Below are 25400 nucleotides of genomic sequence, written 5' to 3'. Positions count from 1 at the left end.
TGGTTGGGGGGAGATATTTGAGTCACAAGTCTGGTCTCTTCCTCAGTCTGGCTTATTTCCTGGCCAGGAGACCATCAGCGTTTGTTCTGCCACAGACTCCCACCATCAGGCAATGCAATACCACATGACCCAAATAGAGTCACTAGGTCATGGACAAAACCAACTGGAACTGAGAAAAGTAACTCTGTTCTTCTCACAAGTTATCTGTCTTAGTTGCTCGTTATAGTAACAGAAATCTATCACCGATGCTGACTCTATGGAAATACACGTGGTGCCTTCCTCTTAATAGAAAAGGATGGCAGAAGGGTTGTTGGAATTCAAACTACTTTGGCTTGTCAGTATTTTTTTTTAATAAGTCCCTGTGGAGATTAGAGCCAAGTGCCTTTCCCCATGGTCACATGTCCAGGTGGATGGGCAGGGAGTCTTGCAGTTTTCTGAGGTGTCTGACTTCTTCATCCATGTGGCTAATTACCAGAGACAGGCAGAAGCGTGGAGTGATTCCTGAACGGAAGGTTAAGAGCATGGATGCTTGACTGCCTCCCCTGTAGCTTTTTGCTGACTCTCCTTTTTCTTTGGAAGAAGGCTTGAAGCTGTTTTATTCTGCTATGGAAGAATACTCAAAGACTGGTTAATTTTAAAAGAGCAGAAGTTTCTCTCAGCTTGAGAGGCTGAGAGATTTAAGGGCAAGGTCTAGGAGGGTAATGAAGGCTTTCTTTCTGTGTCATGGCAGAAGGCAGGAAAGGTCAAAGAGAGGATACTCACAAGGACCTTAGTCAAAAATCACAAGTGTCATGCTATAATAATGGCCATTAAGCTGTAAGCATTTTCAAGGGACCACAGTTAAACCCCACTGGAAGGGAAATGTAGATGCATAATTTTGTAGAATTATTATGAAAAGCTAAACTTGAGTTCATCTTGAGCAAAGGCCACATGCAAACTAACTATCTGGCAAAATATAAAATAACTAATAACTATGAAATCGCCGCATTTGTAGCTTCATAAACAGACAGAGCAGGAGTTATTATTTAACACGTGTTTTTATCACAGTTATGACAACTTGACAGAAAGTCACAAGACCAGAGGTATGTGAGTGGCGGTGGCATTTTGCTAGTAAATGGTCATAACCTCAATTGAAATGAACTTAAGGTGGGATATTTCTTCAGCCAGCCCATTGTGTTCCAGACCTGTTGCCTTCAGGTTGTCATAGCAGCTGCTGTGAGAAAGGTTCACAAGAAAAATTATACACGATAGGGAGCCAGTCATCCCATAGAGAACATGCTGAGGGACACCAGTCAGCGATGTGGGAAATGCTCAGATGCTGTTGCTGAGAGAAAAGCAGTCATCTGCAAGATGGAAGTCACCTTGTCATTTCATCCTTTCAGGAATGACTTTAGAGTGCTAATGTGGTGGTTTATAAGTGATAAGATCACAGCTGTGTTTGGTTTTATGTTCTCTGTGTGTGTGTGTGTGTGTGTGTGTGTGTGTGTGTGTGTGTGTGTGTGTGTGTGAGAGAGAGAGAGAGAGAGAGAGAGAGATGGTGATTGTAACGGTGGTGATGGTGGTTATGGTAATGATGGTCGTTATGGTAGTGGTGGTGACGGTGTTGATGGTGGTAGTGGTAGTAGTGGTGATGGTAGATGGTGGTTTTGGTGGTAGTGGTGGTGATAGTGTTGACAGGTGGTGGTGGTAGTAATGATGGTGATGGTGGTAATGAATGTTGTGGTGGCATTTCTATGGAAGTGTAGGGTTTAAGACCAAGAGTTCAGATTCTATAGAGGCAGTGTCCCTGACTTTGTTCTTGTAGAACTCTGAAGTATTTAACTTCTTAAAAATGGTATCTTAATTTCTACATTGATTAACAGTAGCAGTTGCTGCATAATGCTATTGATGAGCTAATTTGCAGAATGTATTTAATATGGTACCAGTTAGGAACTTTAAAAAAAAAATTCAAAAATGATTTTTTTTTTTTGGCTTTTTGAGACAGGGTTTCTTTGTGTAGCCTTGCCTGTCCTGGAACTTACTCTATAGACCAGACTGGCCTTGAACTCAGAGACCCAACTGCTTCTGCCTCCCAAGTGCTGGGATTAAAGGAGTATGCTGTCACTACTTGGCTCAGATTTTTTTTTCTTTTTTGTAGTGAGGATTTTTAGCTAGGGGTGGTGATGAACGTCTTCAATCCTAATACTTAGGAGGTAAAGGCAGGAGGATCTCTTATGAGGTTGAGGCCAGCTTGGTATACATGGTGAGTTTCAGGAGAGCCAGGACCATATAGAAAGACTGTCTTAAAACCAACAGCAATAATTAATAATGATAATAATAATAATAAATCTTAAAATTATAAAAATGAGCACTTTATAAAGGTAAAATTACTAGGAAAAAGGGAAGGGGAAAGAACCAAAGGACCATAGGGGAGAAGAATCGGGTGGACATTAGTCTATGAATGATACCTGAAGATTTGCTAATGGTCCCTATAGTGAGGGCTACAGTGCTGCGTGCTACAACCCCAGAACAGACTTTTGGTTAGCACATAAGTCCTTGGGGCTTGTGGCCAAAGGGCAGCTCTGCACCCCTCCCCTGCTCTCCTGGGAATTTTCTTCACATATACCCAAAAGGGTTTCTTGGCTAAAAATTCTAGCGCATAAATATTAGATATGAATCACTTAAACCTCCTGTGACAACTAAATCTTTCCCGTTTCACAGAAGACAGGACCTAACTCCTGCCCCAACCTTGAGTTTGTGTCTGTACTTTTTTATGAGACCAAATTTTCCACAGGGAGCCTGAACCTTGGGGCTGTACACAGTGTGAAGAACAAGAGGGCCCTGACTGGAGGCTGTTAACGTTCACTAAAGATGCTGATGAACAAATCTGTTCCTATGCAAAGTTGAGGAGAAGGCAGACAAGCCTTGGAGCTCAGCGTGAGCCTCTCAGTCTCCTTACTTGCCCTCAGGCAGGCCATTCTTAACTTTAAGTTAACCTTCTAAGAGGCTTTTCCTTCCTTCTCCCCACAAATCCACACTCAATACTATAGGAATACAGGAATATCTCATGTGTTATCAGTAATTCAACAGCATAACATTTGCTTGAAAGAATTCTTGAGATTCCTGTAATAATCGGTTTTCACAATATGTGTGTATGATGTCGGGAGGGGGGAAGAGAGGGAGAGGAAGAGAGAAAGAGAAAGGGAGGAGAGAGAGAGGGAGGAGAGAGAGGAGAGAGAGAGAGAGAGAGAGAGAGAGAGAGAGAGAGAGAGAGAGAGAGAGAGAGAGAGAGAGAGAGAGACTACCACCTGTATGTGAGTGTCCATAGAGGACAGAAGAGGACATCAGATTCCCTGTGTCTATAGTTACAAGGTGTTTGTAAGCGGTCCAACTTGGTTTGAAACCAAATCAAAGAGCTGAAATGCTGACTAAGGTAATTGATTAATTGCTTTGCAGTACAAGCGTGGGGACTTGAATTCGGATCCTCAATCTCCTGCAAAAGCTGGTCTGTCACAGCAGCACATTCCTTTAATCCCAGTGCTTGGGGTGGGCAGGACAGGAAGGTACCTGGGGCTCACTGACAAGCCTAGTGGATCCATGAGCTTCAAATTCGATAAGAAACCTTCCCAAAAGGCACAGTGGGGTGTGACTAAGGATACCTGACATCAAACTCTGGTGTCATGTGTGTATGCACACACACACACACACACACATGCACACACACACACATACACACACATACACACACACACACACACACACACACACACATGCATTCTATGGCCCTACTTATAGATAATCTAGCTATTTTATAATGTCTGTTGTGACATTAAGCAAAGAACAGTTGTTGGCTTTCAGCAAGACCAGCTAGTAAGGACTGGCACTGTTCCCAGGTCTTGAGTAAAGATATACTGTGTAATAAATTAAGAAAGACCCTCTAGACCTGTGGTTCTCATGGTCCTAAGGCTGCGACCCTCTAATGCACTTCCTCATGTTGTGGTGACTCCCAGCCACAAAAATTTTTTTGTTGCTACTTCATAACTATCATTGCTACTGTTATGAATCATAATGTAAATATCTGATTTGCAGGATATCTGATATGCGACCCCATGAAAAGACCATGTGACCCCTGAATGGGTTGCAACCCACAGGTTGAACCCTACTGTTTTAGAAGCCTTAGCAATATTTTAAATCCATCCATCCATCTATTATTTTAAGGAATATTTATTGCATCCCTTCAACATGCTGGGCTCTGTTGGAAATTATCTGAATTTTTAAAGATTATTTTGGCTGTTTGTAGAGGAGAATTGAGGCAGAGGAACAAGCTAGTGGAGTGTGGGTGAACTCCAGGCAAGAGACAAAGGTGCCCTGGCTAACACGGACAGAAGGAAATACACATGTGCATATTCAAAAGTACATACTGGGACTAGAAATGGAAGAAATTATATATATGGAGAAAGAGGGGAGAGAGAGGGGGGAGAACTGTGAGGATGGTTAGAGATGAGGAAATAAATCAAGAACGGCTGTCAGAGCTTTCCTATGAATGACAGGGTACAAGCTGTCAACATCTCCTGACATGGAAGTTTAGTGGGAGAAATAGCTTGCCACTTGGGGCAGATACAGGGCACTGTCTGATTTAGCAATCTCAGTTTTGTACTTCCTACAGAGCCAAGCAGAGAGATTGACTTAGGTCTTATTTCTGTGAGTTTAAAGTACAGAGAAGAGTCAGGATTAGAAATACAATCTGGAAGTCGCCAGCCTCTAGATAGTATTTGTAGCCACAGAACTGGATAAGACGCTCGCTTTTGAGATTTAAAGCATATGGAGAATTAAAACAAAGACAAAAATAGGACAGGAGAGAAGAGGGAGGCAAAGAGTTTGTGCCATGCCTACAGGATGTAGTAGGTACTATGGAAGTATCAATTTAAGTCAGTGTCTACAATTCAAAAATACAGTTATGAAGTCCATAGTTTCTACTAAATGGGTGTGGCTAGATAATTGGAAAATTAATGGCAAGTTGATGCTTTTAATATTTTAGTAATTATACTAAATAAAAATTATCTAACTCCTTAAGCTGGGTGATAAAAGAATCAAGCCAGGTTAATATATGTGCACATACATGCATCGATACACATTCCCCTTTATATATTTTAGGTCATAGAAAGTATGGCAGAGAAAGGAGTGGAAATGTCTTACATGTGATATTTACTACAGAAAAACTAATATGCCTTCCCTAATATCAAATGGTGTTTTCATTTGTCATTACCAGAAACAAAGCAGTCTTTCCATAAAAAATTATACAGCCTAGGCAACAAGAAGCTGTAACTGTACTAATTTCATATGAAGAAAAAATGTCGAACAATGAAAAACAAAAGCTGGCAGAATTAAAAGGAGAAACATTTAATTTGAAATTTGAACACCAATAAAGCCACAAGAAAAGTCAATACGGAGATAAAGGTTTGAACAGTGATGAACATGGCCTAAAGTAATGTAATCAGAAAGAAAACTTTGACAAGTGCACATTCTTTCCAACTGGAATGTCCTAAAAAGCAGACAGCCTAAAAATGATGATCTAGAAAGCAAAATCAACACATATCACAGAATTTTAATTATGCCGAATATGTTCTCTGACTACAGTGAAATCAAGCTAAAACTAATATGAAAAAATTATGTATATATATGTATGTATGTATGTATGTATGTATGTGTGTATATATGTATGTGTGTATATATATTCAAACAAGACCTCACTATACAAATAAAGAATTTTTAAAATTTTTTCATAACAATATATCAAAATTTGCAGTAGCTAACTTGGTGTTTAGAAGCTTTGGCTAATTTTTTTTTTTAATTATTTGTTTTGGATTTTCAAGATGGGGTTTCTATATGTAGCCCTTGCTATTCTGGAATTCACTTCTGTAGACCAGGCTGGCCTTGAACTCAGAGATCTGCCTGCCTCTGTCTCCTGAGTGTGGGATTAAAGCCCTGTGTCACCACAGTCCAGCCAACGACATCTTCTTAAACACCCTTGTTCTGATAGAAAAGCTGAAGAGATGTCACCCATACATCATCTATCTCAAGAAAATCCTGACTTCAAGAACTCAACAGAGAAGACAAATTATCAAACACAAAGATGTTCTAAATTAACCAAATGCACCACAGAAACCCTCAATTAAATCAAACTTGTGTTTTGAGGTAATTGACAGTTCTGTAACCCACTTGGTTGGTAGATATAACTGCCCGAAGTTACATCAAATGGGTTCCCTGGAAGGGAAGCTGAGGATGTATGGGAAGGCAGCGAAAAGAGATGTAGACCAAGACAACACCTACTGCTCAAGGTGGCAAGGTTTAATGGAGGACTCCAAATATATAGGCGGAGGAAAACCCTTCCCCCAAAGGCTGGAAACCTCTCAGTAGAACCGGTTCAGTTGCTCTTCAGGTGGCTAGTGTTTCTCAGGAAACTGCAGGTCCTTGAAGAACAATGTACTTCACCTTGGTCTGAGCACTCCACCCTAGGTGGAGGGGATTATGGCTAACACAGGAGTTCCTGCTCAAAGTCTGGGGGAGGAACTTCACATTGGTCAATGTCAAGTTCCTGCCAGGTGGCATGGCACTCCAATAAGGCTCTCTACAGGTAGACTGCAACAACAACAACAACAACAATAATAATAATCAGACAAAATGGAAAGGAATAACCTTGCTAATACTGGGAATGAAAAAAGGAACATGACACAGAAATATCAGGAATTTGAGACACTTAAAAGCTAATGAAAGGGTAGTGTAGGTGACATGGAAACTAAGTAACTGACACCTACCCACTCCCACCCCACCACTGTAGCATTCCCCTATACTGTAGCATCAAACCTTCACAGGGCCTCTCCTCCCACTGATGCCCTACAAGGCCATCCTCTGCTACACAGGCAGCTGGAGCCAAGGATCCCTCCATGTGTATTCTTTGGTTGGTGGTTTAGTCCATGGGAGCTCTAGTGGGTCTGGTTGGTTATTGTTTTCTAGATGTTTGGTTTCTTGAGGACCAGCTCTCCCACAATGCCCAGGTAAGGGGCGGGACCACTTCTGCATATCCCTCAGACATCAACATGTCCCCAAGTGGCTGCTCAAACCAGAGAAGCCCACCTGACCTTCAGTGCTAACAAAACCCTGCTATTGCAGAGCCACAGACTCAGATGTGACCCTCGGTGACAGCACAGACCAGGACTCCACCATGAGGGCATCACCAGCTACTCACATCAGCGTGTTCCTCACTAAGCTTGAGGGACCAGTTCTGCCTCTCTTTGTTGTGCACACATGCCTCTATTTCTCTTTGTCTTCCATTTCCCCACCACTTATTTGCTCCTCTTAGTGGTGCCCAGGGTCTCTGAGGGAGCAGGGGTCATCTCAAGCATGGTCTGCCCCTGCAGGGCTGTGTGGTGATGGATGGGTATTCAGTCTCAGGCTAGCTCTCGGTCTAGGCCCCTGTTGGCTGTCTCAAACTTGCTCCTCACCTGGCCTGCCTAAGTGACCATGTCTCAAATCCAGAGCAGGATTCCTACTGGTCTCTGGCTTGCTTCCTGTTCTGGGAGCTTATCTCCACCTTCCTGGCAGTGGACTGGTAGTTGTCTCAGGCTAGCTCCCTGTCCAGGCCCCCGGGAGACAGAGAGATGATGGTCTTAGGCTTGTTTTATTTTGGGGGCAATGTTAGGCTACTAATCATTCAGATGTTCATAGGTGAGAACACTGTGCACAGACATAGACTTCCCCTCTTTGTCACCTACTGAAGTACAGGTGACACGGTATCTACATTTGTAACACCTCTAGGGGCAGGGTATATTATTTTTAAAATATCAATGAAGTAATGTTATCAATGGCTCTTATATTTAAAAAAAAAAAGATTTAAAAAATTGGGTCGGTGAAATGTCTCAGCAAGTAATGGTGCTTGGTGCCAAGGCTGGTGACCTGAACTTAGTCCTTGGGAGCCACATGATGGGCTGCACTGGAAGGGAAGAACTGACTCCTGAAAACTGTCCTGTGACCTACACACACTTGCTATGGTGCACATGAATTCCAGCTTGCATTTTGCATTTTCTTTCACTGTTGAGTTCATGGTTTCTATGGTATCTTCGGCATCTGAGATTCTTTCTTCTATCTCTTGTATTCTGTTGCTGATATTTGGGTCTATGGTCCCTGATTTCTTCCCAAGGTTTTCTATCTCCAAAGTTGTCTCCCTTTGTGCTTTCTTAGTTGCTTCTACTTCTGTTTTTAGATCCTGGAAGTTTTTTGCTCAGTTCCCTCATTTGCTTGTTTGTGTTTTCCTCTAATTCTTTAAGAGATTTTTGTGTTTCCTCTTTCATGGCTTCTGCCTGTTGATCAAAGTTCTCCTGTATGTCTTATTGGCTTTTGTATTCTCCTGAATTTCTTTCAATGATTTTTGTGTTTCCCTTGTAAGGGCTTCTATTTTTTGATCCATTTTCTCCTGAATTTCTTTAAGTATGTCCTTCATGCGTTCCTGTACCAGCATCATGACCAGTGATTTTAAATCCAAATCTTGTTTTTCTGGTGTTTTGGGGTATCCAGGACTTGCTATTGTTGGAGAATTGGGTTCAGATGCTGCCATAATGCCTTGGTTTCTGTTAATAATGTTCCTACTTTTGCCTTTAGCCATCTGGTTCTCCCAGGTGTTAGATGGTCTTATTGTCACTGGCTGGTGCTTCAACCTACTGTGGATCTTTAAGGTTATCTCTGCAATACTGGATGACTGGGTTTCCTCTGGCACAGATTACTGATATGCTGCCTTCCTCTTTTATGCCTTTGGAGCCCTGCTCAGTCTTGCCTCAAGCAATGTTATACTTAGGTTGTCAAGGTCAACCAGGTGTTCTCTGTCTGCTCTATTATGGAGCGAAGATGGTGTGGTGGGGGTCACTCCCTCTGTAGATTCTCACATAGGACACAGGTCTCGCGATGGACTGGCTTGCAGATGAACCACCTATGTGCTCAGTTCCTGAGTACAGGCAGACCCCTGGAGATTTGCACCCCCAGAGATCTAAAGCTCAGGGTGATCCAGTATATGGCGAATATGGCCGTGGGGAATCTCTTCCTCTGCTGCTCTCTGGGCAGGACACAGGTCCCACGCCCAGTGGGCTGGCATACATACCACCTATGTGCTCAGTTCTTTGGCGCAGGCAGGCCCCTGGCGGTTTGCACCACCTGAGATCTAAAGCTGAGGGTGATACAGTACCTCATGACCCTTTTCTGTCCCAGCAGGTAGCAACTATGGCCGCGGTGCTTCTCTCCTTCTCCTGCTCTCTGGACAGGACACAGGCCCTATGCCCGGCTGGCGGACAAACCTCCTATGTGCTCAGTTCTTTGGCGCAGGCAGACCCCTGGTGGTTTGCACCACCAGCAATCTAAAGCTCAGGGTGATACAGTACCTAGTGACCCTTTTCTGTCCTGGCAGTGAGCGAATATGGCCGCGGGGCTTCTCTCCTTCTGCTTCTCTCTGGGCAGGACACAGGCCCCACACATGCATTCCATCTTAAACATACAAACTAAGTACATCACTGTAATAAAGAATTTAAGATAAAAATGGAGATAAAAAACCAATGAGATCTGTGAGTGTGTGTGTATGTGTGTGTGTGTGTGTGTTTGTGTGTGTGCGTGCATGCGTGTGTCTGATTTAAATGTAAATGACTTTGGATAATTTAATTTCTGTGACTTTGTTTCCTCTTACCTAAGTGTGTGTGCACATATGTGTGCATGTTTGTGTATGTGTGTTTGTATGCATGCATGGACGCATGTATGTATGTATGTATGTATGTATGTATGTATGTATATATGTGAATATGCATGTGTGTGATATGTACATAAATTAGCTGATATAAAACAATTCCTTTAAAGACCTTCATAACTAGCCTGGAAATAAATAATGGAGAATCAGCAGGATTTGAGGAACTGAGTGAACTGGTTGGTGGGCATGAGAAACCTCTATCTACACCAGCTTGAACACAAGTCCAGCCAGTTGCCCCTTGGATCTGCCAAATATCTTGACTTTTTTTCTCCTGCTGAGATGGTTTCCAGGCAGAGAAATCACCATAGTTGACACAGCAGCAGAGTCTAGCAAATCACCTTATCTGTCATATAGCTCATTGAAATAACTATGCTGTCAGTTCTGGGATGCTGCCTAGAAGATGCGCTCCAATGAGATTTGTGGAAGCTGGGTTGTCACTTGGAAATGACATGTGCTATAAGAAAAGAACATCGTGTTCAGATGTTTTGCTTGTGCTGTTGAAGTTTTAGGTTCTTGAGTTGAAAGAAAATTTAGAGACTTTCTGAGATCTTTGTAACTCCTGGGGACTGTTAAAGGTAACGTTTGTTACCTTTTTCTTTTATTCCCTAATATGATCGGGTACTTGGTTACCACCCTGAAAAAAGTAATTAATAGATGACTTAGGGTTTTATGACTTAAAGAGACATCACAACCAAGGAAACTCTTATAAAATGAAGTGTTTAACTGAAGCTGGCTTACAGTTTAGAGGTTTAGTCCATTATCCTGGCAGGAAGCATGGCAGTGTGCAGGAAGTCAGCTGAGAGTTCTACATCTTGATCTGAAGGCAGCCGGAAGGAGACTGTCCTTCCAGAAGGAGATTGGAATTCCACACTGGAGATCTCAAAGCCCATTCCCCACAATGACACGCTTCCTCCAACAAGGCCACTCTCTGCAAGCCAAGCATTCGAACACATGAGTCTATGGTGACAAAACTATTCAAGCCAGCACAAATCCCACAGGCCATTTTCTCTTTTCTCTTGCAAGTGCCACACACTTGTCTGTGTTATTGGCAGATAGAGACCACAAGCAGCTCAGAGTAAAGGAAGATTGGTGTGAAGAATCACTTCCCTCTGATGAATCAAAAGTGACTGGATGCTATAGAAATTATTCACGTTACCTTAGAGATAAGGGAAAGTGAGGCTGGAGTTCGGCCATGCTGGAAAAGGTATGCTTGTGACTCAGTGGGTTCCATAGAAGCCTCTGGTTTGCCTGGACTGGACAACTGAAAAACAGCAACTAAATCCTACCAAAGCATGCTACTATGTCCAAACTGTAAAGCTAATGGCAGGTTCATAGGTTATGTTGAATGTACTAGTGTGTGGGAATCTAAGGGCAGCCTTCCTTAGAGTAACGTTCTTAGAAAAAAATAATTTAAGAGTCGCAATGTTAGTATGACTCAAACGCTACATAGCCTGCCCTTCCAGGAAGTACTACATCAATGCTATTGCTGTTTATTTAAAATTCTAATTTAACTGGGAGTTTGCTTTATTCTCCATCTGGCAGTCTTGGTCTGGGGTATAGGCTGAGCACAGGTAAGCCATGATGGGTGCCCAGCAAGCAAAGAAACCAGGAAAATGGGAGCTCTAATAACAAAAGGAGACTACAGCCCTTGTTATCAACATGTAAAGGGTCTGGGAAGTCTACCACCATGCAGAGGTTCAAGGTTGGTGTGTGTGTGTGTGTGTGTGTGTGTGTGTGTGTGTGTGTGTGTGTGTGTGTGGCTGTTCATCCTCATACACCACACCACCCTGAGCCAGCTGGGCATAGCAAGAGAACCCTTCCCTCCGCATGGTCCCTGGATCACCTCTACTCAGAAAGTTGAAGCTCTGTTCACTATTCGGATAGGACACTTAGGAGAATTGCTTCCATCATTGCAGAGTATGTATTGAAGAGCAGACTGGAACAAGAAGTAATAAGTTATTAATCACCAAATAAAGCCTTTTCCTCTCCTGGCCACCCACGGAAATATTTTTTTTTATTTACCCTTTCCTGTGACATGAAATATGATGGATGTAATACATCACTCATATGCATTTTTTGCAGGAGAAAATGACATGCTGTCTTTGGTATTTGTACAGCATCGTGGAATCCAGACATTTCCTTGCCCAATCCCCTCAGTATTTCTTTTTCTTCAAGCACTTGCATGGAAAAAGTCTAGGAAGTAAACTTAGGGGACGCTCCTGAGCTGTTCTGTACCACACCACACAAGCTCTACCCCTCACTTCAATGGTGGGAGGGGTCATTGCTTGCCAGCTGTGAAGGAGTGGCAATAACAACCTTGCTGTGTTCTGGCTTCTGTATTTTTAGCTATGAGATCCCTGCTGTCAACTAGAAAGTTCTGTTGAGTGTAACCCAGTTCTTTCTCAATGACTTCAGCCTAAAGGATGATTCTCAACCAGTGCCACATTCTTCTACCAGGGGAATTGGAGAAAAAACTTCAGAGTTGGAAAAAGTGGTCACTAGAACCTATGATGAGGACAGTTTAGTCTGATATATGCCCTTGTAACAATAGTGAGCCTATATTTTATTTGTTTGTGAGTAATAAAACCGCTAAAGTTTATTTTTTTATTCAATATATTCTTTATTTACATTTCAAGTGATTTTCCCTTTCCTGGATCCTCCCCCTCCCCAAAAGTCCCATAAGCCCTCTTCCCTCTCCCTGTTCCCCAATCACCCCTTCCCACTTCCCTGTCCTGGTATTCCCCGACACTGCTGCACTGAGCTTTTCCAGGACCGGAGGCCATTCCTTCCTTCTTCTTAGGCATCATTTGATATGTGAATTGTTTCTTGGGTATTCCAAGCTTCTAGGTTAATACCCACTTATCAGTGAGTGTATATCATGACTGTTCTTTTAAGAATGGATTACCTCACTTAGGATAATGTTCCCCAGTTCCATCCATTTGCCTAAGAATTTCATGAATTCATTGTTTCTAATGGCTGGATAGTACTCCATTGTGTATATATACCACATTTTCTGTTTCCATTCCTCTCTTGAGGAACATCTGGGTTCTTTCCAGCTTCTGGCTATTATAAATAAGGCTGCAATGAACATAGTGGAACATGTATCCTTATTACATGCTGGTGACTCCTCTGGGTATATGCCCAGGAGTGGTATAGTGGAGTCCTCTGGAAGTATGATTCCCAGTTTTCTGAGGAACCTCCAGACTGATTTCCAGAGTGGTTGTACCAGCTTGCAACCCCAACAGCAGTGGAGGACTGTTCTTCTTTCTCCACATCCTTGCCAGCACCTGTTTTCTCCTGACTTTTTGATCTTAGCCATTCTGGCTGGTGTGAGGTGAAATCTCAGGGTTGTTTTGATTTGCATTTCCCTGATGACTAAGGATGTTAAACATTTCTTTAGGTTCTTCTCAGTCATTCGATATTCCTCAGGTGAAAGTTCTTTGTGTAGCTCTGTACCCCATTTTTAAGGGGGATATTTGGCTCTCTGGAGTCTACCTTCTTGAGTTCTTTGTATATCTTGGATATAAGCCCTCTGTCGGATATACTGTTGGTAAAGATCTTTTCCCAATTTGTTGGTTGCTGTTTTGTCCTTTTGACAATGTCCTTTGCCTTACAGAAACTTTGTAGTTTTATGAGGTCCCATTTGTCAATTCTTGATCTTAGAGTATAAACTATTGGTGTTCTGTTGAGGAAATTTTCCCCTGTGCCCATGTGCTCAAGGGTCTTCCCCAGTTTCTTTTCTATTAGTTTTAGTGTGTCTGGTCTTATATTGAGGTTCTTGATCCACTTGGACTTGAGCTTAGTACAAGGAGATAAGAATGGATCAATTTGCATTCTTTTGCATGCTGGCCTCCAGTTGAACCAGCACCATTTGTTGAAGGGGCTATCTTTTTTTCACTGGATGGTTGTAGCTCCTTTATCAAAGATCAAATGATCATAATTCTGTGGGTTCATTTCCGGGTCTTCAATTCTATTCCATTGATCTACTTGCCTGTCACTGTACCAATACCATGCAGTTTTTAACACAATTGCTCTGTAGTACTGCTTGAGGTCAGGGATACTGATTCCCCCAGAAGATCTTTTACTGTTGAAAACAGTTTTAGCTATTCTGGGTTTTTTGTTATTCGTGATGAATTTGAGAATTGCTCTTTCTAAGTCTACGAAGAATTGAGTTGGGATTTTGATGGGGATTGCATTGAATCTGTAGGTTGCTTTTGGTAAGATGGCCATTTTTACTATATTAATCCTGCCAATCCAAGAGCAAGAAAGATTTTTCCATATTCTGAGGTCTTCTTTCATTTCTTTCTTCAAAGGCTTGAAGTTCCTGTCATATAGATCTTTCAGTTGTTTGGTTAGAGTCACACCAAGATACTTTATATTATTTGTGACTATTGTGAAGGGTGTCATTTCACTAATTTCTTTCTCAGCCTGTTTATCCTTTGAGTATAGGAAGGCTACTGATTTGCTTGAGATAATTTTATAACCAGCCACCATGCTGAAGTTGTTTATCAGCTGTAGGAGTTCTCTGGTGGAGTTTTTTGGGGGGGAGGCCACATAAGTATACTATCATATCATCTGCAAATAGTGATAGTTTGACTACTTCCTTTCCAATTTATATCCCTTTGACCTCCTTGTGTTGTCTAATTGCTCTAGCTAGAACTTTAAGTACTATATTGAGTAAATATGGAGAGAGAAGGCAGCCTTGTCTAGTCCCTGATTTTAGTGGGATTGCTTCAAGTTTCTCTCCATTTAGTTTGATGTTGGCTACTGGTTTGCTGTATATTGCTTTTATTATGTTTAAGTATGGGCCTTGAATTAATGAACGGATCCTGAATTTTATCAAATGCTTTTTCGGCATCTAATGAAATGACCATGTGGGTTTTTCTTTGAGTTTGTTTATGTAGTGGATTACATTGATGGATTTCCATATATTGAACCATCCCTGCATCCCTGGGATGAAGCCTGCTTGGCCGTGGTGAATGATAGTTTTGATGTGTTCTTGGATTCAGTTGGCAAGAATTTTATTGAGGATTTTTGCATCAATATTCATAAGGGAAATTGGTCTAAACTTCTCTTCTTTTTGTTGGATCTTTGTGTGGTTTTGGTATCAGCGAAATTGTGGCTTCATAGAACGAGTTGGGTAATGTTCCTTCTGTTTCTGTTTTGTGGAATCATTTGAAGAGTATTGGCATTAGGTCTCCTTTGAATGTCTGATAGGATTCTGCACTAAAGCTTCTGGTCCTGTGCTTTTTTTGGTTGGGAGACTGTCACTGACCACTTCTATTTCTTTAGGGGTTATGGGTCCATTTAGATGGTCTATCTGATCCTGATTAAATTTTGGTAATTGGTATTTCTCTAGGAAAGTGTCCATTTCATCCAGATTTTCCAGTTTTCTTGAGTATAGGCTTTTTTAGTAGGATATGATCATTTTTGGACTTCCTCAGTTTCTATTGTTATATCACCCTTTTCATTTCTGATTTTGTTAATTTGGGTACTGTCTCTGTGCCCTCTGGTTAGTCTGGCTAAAGGTTTATCTATCTTGTTGATTTTCTCAAAGAACCAGCTCCTACTTTTGTTGATTCTTTGTATAGTTCTTTTTGATTCAACTTGGTTGATTTCAGCCCTGAGTTTCATGATTTCCTGCCTTCTACTCCTCTTGGGTGTATTAGCTTCTTTTTGTTCTAAAGCTTTCAGGTGTTTTGTTATACTGCTAGTATATGCTTTCTCCAGCTTCTTTTTGTAGGCACTCAGAGCTATGAGTTTTCCTCTTAGCACTGCTTTCATTGTGTCCCATAAATTTGGGTATGTTGTGCCTTCATTTTCATTAAGTTCTAAAAAGTCTTTGATTTCTTTCCATATTTCTTCCTTGACCAAGGTATCATTGAGTAGAGAATTGTTAAGCTTCCATGTGTATGTGGACTTTTTGTTGGTTTTGTTGCTATTGAAGATGACCCTTATTCCATAGTGAACTCATAGGAAGCATGGAATTAGTTCGATCATCTTATATCTGTTGAGGTCTGTTTTGTGACCAATTATATGGTCAATTTTGGAGAAGGTACCATGTGGTGCTGAGAAGAAGGTATATCCTTTTGATTTAGGATGAAATGTTCTATAGATATCTATTAAGTCCATTTGGTCCAAAACTTCTGTTAGTTTCACTGTGACTCTGTTTAGTTTGAGTTTCCCTGATCTGTCCATTGGAGAGAGTAGGGTGTTTAAGTCCCCCACAATTATTGTGTGGGGTGCAATGTATGCTTTAAGCTTTAGTAAGGTTTCCATTACGAATGCAGGTGCCCTTGTATTTGGGGCAGAGATGTTCAAAATTGAGAGTTCTTCCTGGTAGATTTTTCCTTTGATGAGTATAAAAGGGCCTTCTGTATCTTTTTTGATGACTTGGTTGAAGGTCTATTTTATCTGATATTAGAATGGCTACTCCAGCTTGTTTCCTGGGACCATTTGCTTGGAGAACTGTTTTCCAGCCATTTACTCTTAGGTAGTGTTTGTCTTTGACACTGAGATGTGTTTCCTGTATGCAGCAAAATGTTGGGTCTTGTTTACAAATCCAGTCTGTTAGTCTATGTCTTTTTTTATTGGGGAATTGAGTCCATTGATGTTAAGAGATATTAAGGAATAGTGATTGTTGCTTCCTGCTGTTTTTGATGGAATTTTTATGTTTGTGTGGTTATCTTCTTTTGGGTTTGGTGAAAGGAGATTACTTTCTTGATTTTTCTTGTGTGTAGTTTCCCTCCCTTTGTTGGTGTTTTCCATTCATTATCCTTTGAAGGGCTGGGTTTGTGGAAAGATACTGTGTAAATTTGTTTTTGTCATGAAAAACCTTGGTTTCTCCATTTATGGTAATTGAAAGATTTGCTGGATATAGCAGTTTGGGTTGGCATTTGTGTTCCCTTAGGGTTTGCATGACATCTGCCCAGGCTCTTCTGGCTATCATAGTCTCTGGTGAGAAAGCCGGTGTAATTCTGATAGGTCTACCTTTATATGTTATTTGACCTTTTTCCCTTACTGCTTTTAGTATCCTTTCTTTGTTTAGTACATTTTGGTGTTTTAATTATTATATGATGGGAGGAATTTCTTTCTGGTCTAATCTATTTGGGGTTCTGTAGGCTTCTTGTATGCTCATGGGCATCTCTTTCTTTAGGTTAGGGAAGTTTTCTTCTATAATTTTGTTGAAGACATTTACTGGCCCTTTCAGTTGGAGATCTTCACTCTCTTCTATGCCTATAATCCTTAGGTTTGGTCTTCTCATTTTGTCCTGGATTTCCTGGATATTTTAGGTCAGGAGCCTTTTGCATTTTTCATTTTCTTTGACTATTTTATCAATGCATTCTATGGTATCTTCTGCATTTGAGATTCTCTCTTCCATCTCTTGTATTCTGTTGTTGATTCTTGGATCCATGACTCCTGACTTCTTTCCTAGGTCTTCTATGTCCCGAGCTGTCTCCCTTTGTGATTTTGTTATTGTTTCTACCTCCTTCTTTAGATCCTGGATGGCTATGTTTAATTCCTTCACCTGTTTTGTTGTGTTTTCCCTTAGTTCTTCAAGGGTTTCTTGCTGTTTACATGTGTTCTCTTGAATTTCTTTAAGGGAGTTATTTATGTCCTTCTAGAAGCCCTCCATGATGCCCTCCATCAGCATCATGACCTGTGATTTTAAATCCAAATCTAGCTTTCCTGTTGTGTTGGAGTATCCAGGACTTGCTGTTGTGGGAGGATTGGGTTCAGATGGTGCCATATTGCCTTGATTTCTGTTGGCAACGTTCCCACATTTGCCTTTTGCCATCAGGTTATCTCTGGTGTTAGTTGGGCCTGCTGTCACTGGCAGGAGCTTGCCACTCCTATGTGTGTGCCTGTAGGCCTATCTCAGCAACCTTGGGTGAGCTGCTTTCTCCTGGAGCAAATTGCTGTGGTGCTGCTGAGTTCCTGGGTACAGGTGGAGTCCTGGTGTGATGTGTCCCAAGTGATCCTCTACTCTGGTGGAACCTGCCTACCAATCTGTTGCACAGTCACAGAAGCAAAGATGACAGCCGAGACCCACTCTCTTGTAGCTGTATTTGGGTATGTACCTCTGTGTCCCTGATCAGTTCTGGATGCAGGCTGTGCAGGCGGATCCTCTGCTCTGCAGGACCAGACTCACCTGTGCAGGCTGCCTCTTCCTAGCTGACTTCTGGGGATATAGCTGGCTTCCTGCACTGCTTGGAGATGGCACACTATGGCCGGGGCTATTCCCGATCCAGAGGCAGAGACCTGAAGGATCTTGCCAGAGACCTCTTGACTGGATCCTCTGCTCTGCAGGGCGGGACTCCCCAGTGCAGGCTGCCTCTTCCAAGCTGGCTTCTGGGTGTATCGAACCTATATTTTAGAAGCAAGTAATACCCCCTTCCCCCACCTGGTAGAAAGGAGTTTATGAAAACTCTATTCAGAAATTGTATTTTGTTGTAGAGCAAAATATTTCTCACTTTGTAATTCTCCCTCTATGTCACTTAATAATATTTAAGTTTTATTGACTTGAAAGCATAAGGCTTATAGGTTAGTTTGGGAAAAATATATTTCTCCAAAGCAAAAGCAATTCCTTCTGGAGTCTGGAGAATAGCTACTTACATCTTAACTAAAGATTTTTACTTAAAAAAAAAAAAAGTTGTGTAACACTTTAGACCAAGTGGGGAACTTATGAAAACAAATACAAACTTTGCTCATTTTGTAGTGTCTGTGAGCTATTGATTTATATCAGATCGCTCCAAAGCATTTCTTATAACTCATGTTTTAAATAATGAAGCTCCCTTTATAGTTTGGTGATGCTACATTTAATCTGATATATGATCATTGTAATGGGGAATACTATAAAAATAATAAATCATTTATACTTGCTTTTATTCAATGTCTTCTTGATCAAGCATCTTGTAACCATCTGTCGCACATGGTGTGCCTCGTGAACCACAAGAATTCATTTCTAAGGGGAGTAGAAGTGGAATAGTCAGAGACCAAGGCACTGTCAGATTTGGTGTCTATCAGGGGCCCGCCTCCTGATTCCTAGATGGCATAGGTATCTGCACAGGGTACTAGAAGGGGCTTTCTTTATGAGGACACAATCCTATTCACATGTGACATGTGACCCCATCTAGACCAGAGCACCCACCCCTCTCAGTCCCCTATACACCTACCTGAGAAATGTTTACACTGACCATGAGTGGTCACAGGAATGGGTTCTAGCTCTCTCTTTCTTGTCGGTGGCTGATTCCTGAAGAATTCCTCCCATTCTCTGCATTGACTGCCAAGAGGAAAGGGATAAAACGATTGCAGTTTATAGTGTAGGTATCTGGGAGGTGTGGGACAGGTTGCTCAGGCCAGAACAGCCCTTCACTGAAAGAAAGCAGGACACCAAAAGCTGTTGGAAGAGCAAGGAGCATGACAGGTTCTCAACTTTCTCATCATTGTCTGACCTGGATTTCATATGTGCCCATTTTCCTTCATAACACAAACACACATGTTCTTATTCTTCTCCATGTACTCTCCTCTCTTCCCCTCTACCTCTATCTATCTATCTATCTATCTATCTAGCTATCTCTATCTTTATCTCTCATATCCTTGGTTCTCAATTCCTTTCATGTCTTAGGAACTCTTCTACTTCAAACTTCTGAGTTTCCCAGACTGAATGAAGAGTTGGGGGCTCCCTAGTTATTCACTGAGTTTTCTGCTGGGTGTAGTCAATCCACATTAATCATGAAGAATTTAATTTTAGAACCTGAGTATTCCTCATGATGGTATATGATTATTTTATCATGTGATTATAACATGTGTGATATGCTCTCTCAGCAGCTTTTGAAGGAACTGCACCTATATAACTGGTTGTTCTACAGAAACTGGCTAAATGTTTCCAGTTATTATAAGCCAGAGCCCTCACTTCCTTCATGAGACTTACACCCTAATAAGGAAGACTGGGTTCAGCAAGGAATGAAATGACTTTGAAGGATGATTACAGAAAACAATTTCACATGGATTCACAATTCCCAGCCTTCCCTGCATGCACCTGCCTCTGTCTCCTAGAACAGAGGTCTCACGATAGTTATCTAAGAAGTCAAATCCCCACTTTTGCAGAGAAAGCTAAGGCACAGGAAGCTAAAAGTATTCCTCAGAAACGCTCAGCTGCTAAGTGGTAGAGGCTCAAATGAGGTTTTATATAACTGCCGCAGCCACAGCAAACTGAGTCCCTGGAAGAGAAGCTAGGAATAGATGGGAAGGTGGCGAAAAAAATGGAGGCCAGGACAACTCAATTGCTGATCAAGGCCCAAAGTTTAATGGAGGTCTCAAAATATATATAGGTGGGGCAAGACCCTTTCCCAAATTCCAGGAGGTGTTCCGGGGAACTGGTCTGGCTGTTCTTTGGGTGTTGGCTCCACTTCTCAGGCAGCTGGGTGGGTCACCTGCTTAATTCAGGAATTGGTAGACCTGGAGAAACAATGAACTTCACTTTCACTCGGAGCGCTCCACCCTAGGTGGAGCAGGATCCTGACTAGCACTGGAATCCCCGCTCAACAAAGTCTGGGAGAGGAAGTTCACCTTGATCGGTGTCGAGTTCCTACCAGGTGGCATGACACCCCAATATGGCTCTGTACAGTTTTACACAAGTCCTTTCTCAAGTCTAGGACTAGCTAGATATGTCTTCAATATTTACGATTTTCTTCCAAACCTACAGTTTCACCTCCCTCTCCCATCTTATACTCTTTTTCTTCCCATCTAATCCTTTCATTAGGTTTATTGGTAGAACTGAGAAAAATATAGAACAGTGGATGAGTACAGGTATGCCTATTTAGTGCTAGCACATATAGTGAGATATCTGGGTCATGCTGTGCGGTCAAGATTCAGGCAGACCTCAATAGGCCAGTAAATTCCCAGAAGACACATTTTGAGGTGACAGGTTAAATGCTGAAACCCAGTCCCAAAGTTGGGAGAGTGTCCTGTCTAGCCACTGGGGTGCCGTGAGCACCACGAGCATTCTGCTCAGGAGAGGCAAAACACAGTCTGAAATGGGAGTCCTCAATCCAAGTTTCCCCCAGTGGGAAACAATGTACTCTGGAACAATTGCTGTGGTTCCCAGTCTCCTGTGTACTCTGGTGCCCCTGGTTGGCGGACTGCTAGGAGTTGGGAACAGGATCCTCAATCCAGGCTTCCCCAAAGGGTGCTCACATGCCAGGCAGGAAGGGGAAGGCAGAGCCCCCAACAGGGGTGAAACCCTCTTTGGTTCCAAGTGACTGTCATGAGTACAGAGGCGCTGGGAGAGAGGCCTTCTGCAGGAGATTTAGGCTCCGCTCTTTACAAGAAGTCCTCCTCACCACCGAGATCTTTGATAAGGAGATGGTCCCTGCATGTTCAAACTGCTTTATTTGATGGTGGATGTAAATTCATATACATTACTCAGGGTGAACCAGGGATTAAATACCCTTTACAGGAAGGAATTCCAGAAAGGGAAGGAAGTACATTGACTGAACACTCAAGGCCTATCTAGATAACCTCATTAGCATGGAGGACTCCAGGTTTTGATGCTGCCTGACTGATTGCTATGGTCTTCTCAGTGGAGTATCATGGTTACATGTTTCAGAGCAGGTAGAGTTAGGTAGGGAGTGGCCCCCTACTCTTACCATTCTCAGTTCTGAGATTTGTGGGTTTTGGGTCACTCCAGTCTTACCAGTTCTACTGTCTGGTGGTATGGTCCACTTGTCCCATTGTTTTAGTCAGGGTTTCTATTCCTACACAAACATCATGACCAAGAAGCAAGATGGGGAAGAAAGGATTTATTCAGCTTACACTTCCACATTGCTGTCCATCACCAAAAGAAGTCAGGACTGGAACTCAAGCAGGTCAAGAAACAAGAGCTGAGGCAGAGGCCATGGGGGGATGTTATTTACCGGCTTGCTCAGCTTGCTTTGTTATAGAACCCAGGACTACCAGCCCAGGGATGGCACCATCCACAATGGGCTCAGCCCTCCTGCCTTGGTTACTAATTGAGAAAATGCTTTACAGCTGATCTCATGGAGGCATTTTTCTCAAGGGAAGCTCCTTTCTCTGTGATAACTCCAGCTTGTGTCAAGTTGACACACAAAACCAGCCAGTACACTCATACTAAGTCATAGTTTTCTACCTCATCAATTGTCTCCCCAGTGAGTGACTTTAGCTCCCCCACCCCCATGGTGACTTGGTTCTCACAGTTGTCTGGTGTCTCTGCACATTATTTTCATCTCTTGATTTATTTAATTTTTACCCATGGCAACTTCACAGAGTGTTTTAATATCCCCGTCTTTGTCCTGTTGTATATACATACATACATACATACATACATACATACATGTACACACACACACACATACACACACATCTATTTAATAGGAGCTCAGAACTAATGGCCACTGGGTAGGTTGGTAAGAAGACTGGGAAAAGAGCCAACAAGAACTTAAGGCCCTTTCTTCCTTCCCTTTCTGCGAGTTCTGTGAGAAGTTGATAAAGGAATTAATTTCTATCTCCTTTGCAAGGGAACACAACATTCCTAAAAGAAGAATATTGTTGAAACTATTGGTTCTCGAAGGAAGGAACAATTAGAATGCCAACATTTGGGAGTTTTGCTTAAGTCACGTTAGTAAGTACTGTCTGTCTGATGTTTCCTTTTGCTATGAATTTGGCTTGGAATGGAACCATACTTCCCACATGCAAAGGATTGGTCTCCTATCTCATTTTCTTCATAGTGCTGGGGCCTTTGCTGCTTACGAGGTCTACTCTGATCTTAATGAAGGTCACAAATGATTGCCTAAGCCCCAGATAGACATGAGATGCTCACATTCATTCATTCATTCACTCATTCAATTTGTCTCAAGTGTCTTTTCGTGTCTATTAGCCTAACACATGACCATCATCCTGCTACTAGAGTTAATGAGTGAAGCCTAGACATTGAAGATATTCTATATTTTCCTTCCTCCATCCCTCTGTTCTTCCTCCCTCTCTTATTCTTTCTCATTTTCTTTTGACCTTTTATTAAGGATATTGAATATCTTTTGATTCATTTGTTTCAAGCATCTCCACTTATAAGAGTCTCTATAGTTATAAAAAATATTGTCATGTGACTCTGATTATGAATTGAGCTGAGTCCTGACTTGGTAGCCAGGACCTTGGGACCAGGGCTAAGGATGTAGCTCAGTGCCCAATGTTTACTTTCCACATGCAAGGCTATGGATCCCCAGAGTGTTGCAAAAAGAAAAAGGAAGAGCAGGGGATGGGAGAATTTATCACTGTGGCATCAGGCAAGTCATAGTCTTCTCCTGAGACTCATTTCCTGTGCTTGCCATGCATATAAAACTGGAGGAGAATGAGCTAATTCTCCCATCCAAGTCCTAACCAGGCCTAACCCTGTTCAGTTTCTAAAACCAGGCTGGGCATGCTCAGGGTGTTACATCTATCTATAACAATGAGCCAAATTCTTTGAGAACAAAGAATTCTCTAGAATTCTTTGATGACTATTTTATTATCAAACATCATGTGAACACAGTCACTTTTGAAAGACACTCATGACTGTTTGCTTGATTGAATGACATTGAAAATGCATTTAAAGATTAAAATCTTTAAATTAAAATGTTTCCCTTCTAGTAAATATGACAATGCATGCAGTATTACAGTTCTGACCACTGTTGTCCTCAGTAAAATTAAATTCACCTACCCAAAATAACATAGGTATCAAAATCTTTTTATTTGTAAATAATATTTAAAATTTTTATCAGTTCCTGGAAGACTGACTTCCTTAGCTAGAACAAAACAGTTTTCTTTTACCTTCTGTCTTTGTTACAAGCACAGATTTGCTCAAAGTTTCCTAGGTTTTTGTTTTTTACCATTAAAAGTCATGTTAAATAATTCTCATATGTTATCATTTTGGCTTGTTCAATTCACTCATTCACTCATTCACTTAGGTGAGCTAAGTGATGAAATTTGAAATAATAATCGAAGCATGGTTTTTGTGCAGGAGTTAGAATATCCCAATTGTCAGAAAAACATGTAAGATGGAAGAGAGAGTACCTAAAAATTGTCCTTTGTGAGTCAAAACCAGAAATGTAAAGACAGACTTTAAAAAAAAAAATTATTTAAACTTTTTTTTTTACACTCCAGATTTTATTCCCCTCCCAGTCCACCTTTCGACTGTTCCCCATCCCATACCTCCTCTCTGCACCCCTGTCTCCAGGAGAATGTCCCCACCTCCCCACTTCACCCCTCACCCCACCAGGCCTCTAAACTCCCTGGGGCCTCCAGTCTTTTGAGGGTTAGGTGCATCTTCTCTGACTGAACCCAGACCTGGCAGTCCTCTACTGTATATGTGTTGAGGGACTCCTATCAGCTGGTGTATGCTGCCTAGTTAGTGGTCCAATGTCTGAGAGATCATGGAGGTCCAGGTTAATTGAGACTGCTGGTCCTTCGACAGGACTGCCCTCCTCCTCAGCTTCTTCCAGCTTTTCTCTAATTCAACCACAAGGGTCAGCAGCTTCTGTCCATTGGTTGGGTGCAAATATCTGCATCTGACTCTTTCAGCTGCTTGTTGGGTCTTTCAGAGGACATTTATGATAGGTCCCTTTTTGTGAGTACTCCATAGCCTCAGTAATAGTGTCAGGCCTTAAGATCTCCCCTTGAGCTGGATCCCCCTTTGGGCCTGTCACTGGACCTTTTCCTCAGGCTCCTCTCCATTTCCATACATGTAGTTCTTTCAGACGGGAAAAATTATGGGTCAGAGTTGTGACTGTGGGATGGGAACCCCCTCCCTTACTTGATGCTCTGTCTTTCTGCTGGAGGGAAGCTCTACAAGTTCCCTCTCCCCAATGTAGAACATTTTATGTAAGGTTCTTCCCTTTGAGTCCCGAGAGTCTTTCACCTCCCAGGTCTCTGGTACATTCTGGAGGGTCCCTCTAACATCCTACCTCCCAAGGTTGCCTGTTTCCATTCTTTCTGCTGGCCTACAGGGCTTCAGTCCTTTTCTCTCACCCAGTACCAGATCATGTTCCCTTCTTCCCCACTCCCTGTCCCCTTTTCCACCCAGTTCCCTCACCCGTCTCCACCTTGTGATTGCTTTCTTCTCCCTCCCAAGTGGGGCTGAGGTATCCTCACTTGAGCCCTTCAGCTTGTTGAACTTTTTGAGTATCTTGGGTATTCTTGTGTATTCTGTACATTTTTTCTTTCTTTTTTTTTTCTTTTTTTTCCCTAAAATTCACTCATTAGTGAGTACATACCATGAATGTATTTTTGGGTCTAAGTTACCTCACTCAGGATGATATTTTCTAGTTCCATCCATTTGCCTGCAGAACTCAGGGGTGTCCTTCTTTTTAATAGCTGAGTAGTATTCCATTGTGTAAATGAACCACATTTTCTGTATCTATTCTTCTGTTGTGGGACATCTCGATTTGAAAAATGAGACCTCATGAAACTGGAAAGCTTCTGTAAGGCAAAGAACATAGTCAGTAAAACAAATCAGCAACCTACAGTTGGGGAAAAAAATTTTCACTAACCCCACATCTGATTGAAGGCTAATTAATATCCAAAATATATAAAAAAAAAAAAACTCAAGAAGCTAACCACCAAAAAAAGCCAAACATCCCAATAAAAT

The 25400-nt window shown here is 41.9% G+C and overlaps 1 protein-coding gene and 1 non-coding gene across 2 annotated transcripts in view; one reads left to right on the top strand and one right to left on the bottom strand.

Annotated features, from left to right (window-relative positions):
* The window catches only part of Pld5 (phospholipase D family member 5), a 321195-nt gene that overhangs the window by 208184 nt on the left and 87611 nt on the right, over positions 1–25400 (top strand). The gene's annotated exons all lie outside the window — the stretch shown is intronic.
* LOC127697960 (small nucleolar RNA SNORA17) lies at positions 7671–7801 on the bottom strand. The gene has a single exon (XR_007980625.1). It is a non-coding gene; the product is annotated as a small nucleolar RNA SNORA17 (small nucleolar RNA).

This window comes from Apodemus sylvaticus, chromosome 12, assembly GCF_947179515.1.
Source record: "Apodemus sylvaticus chromosome 12, mApoSyl1.1, whole genome shotgun sequence".
Lineage (NCBI taxonomy): Eukaryota > Metazoa > Chordata > Mammalia > Rodentia > Muridae > Apodemus > Apodemus sylvaticus.
This window is presented reverse-complemented; position numbering and strand designations above follow the sequence as displayed.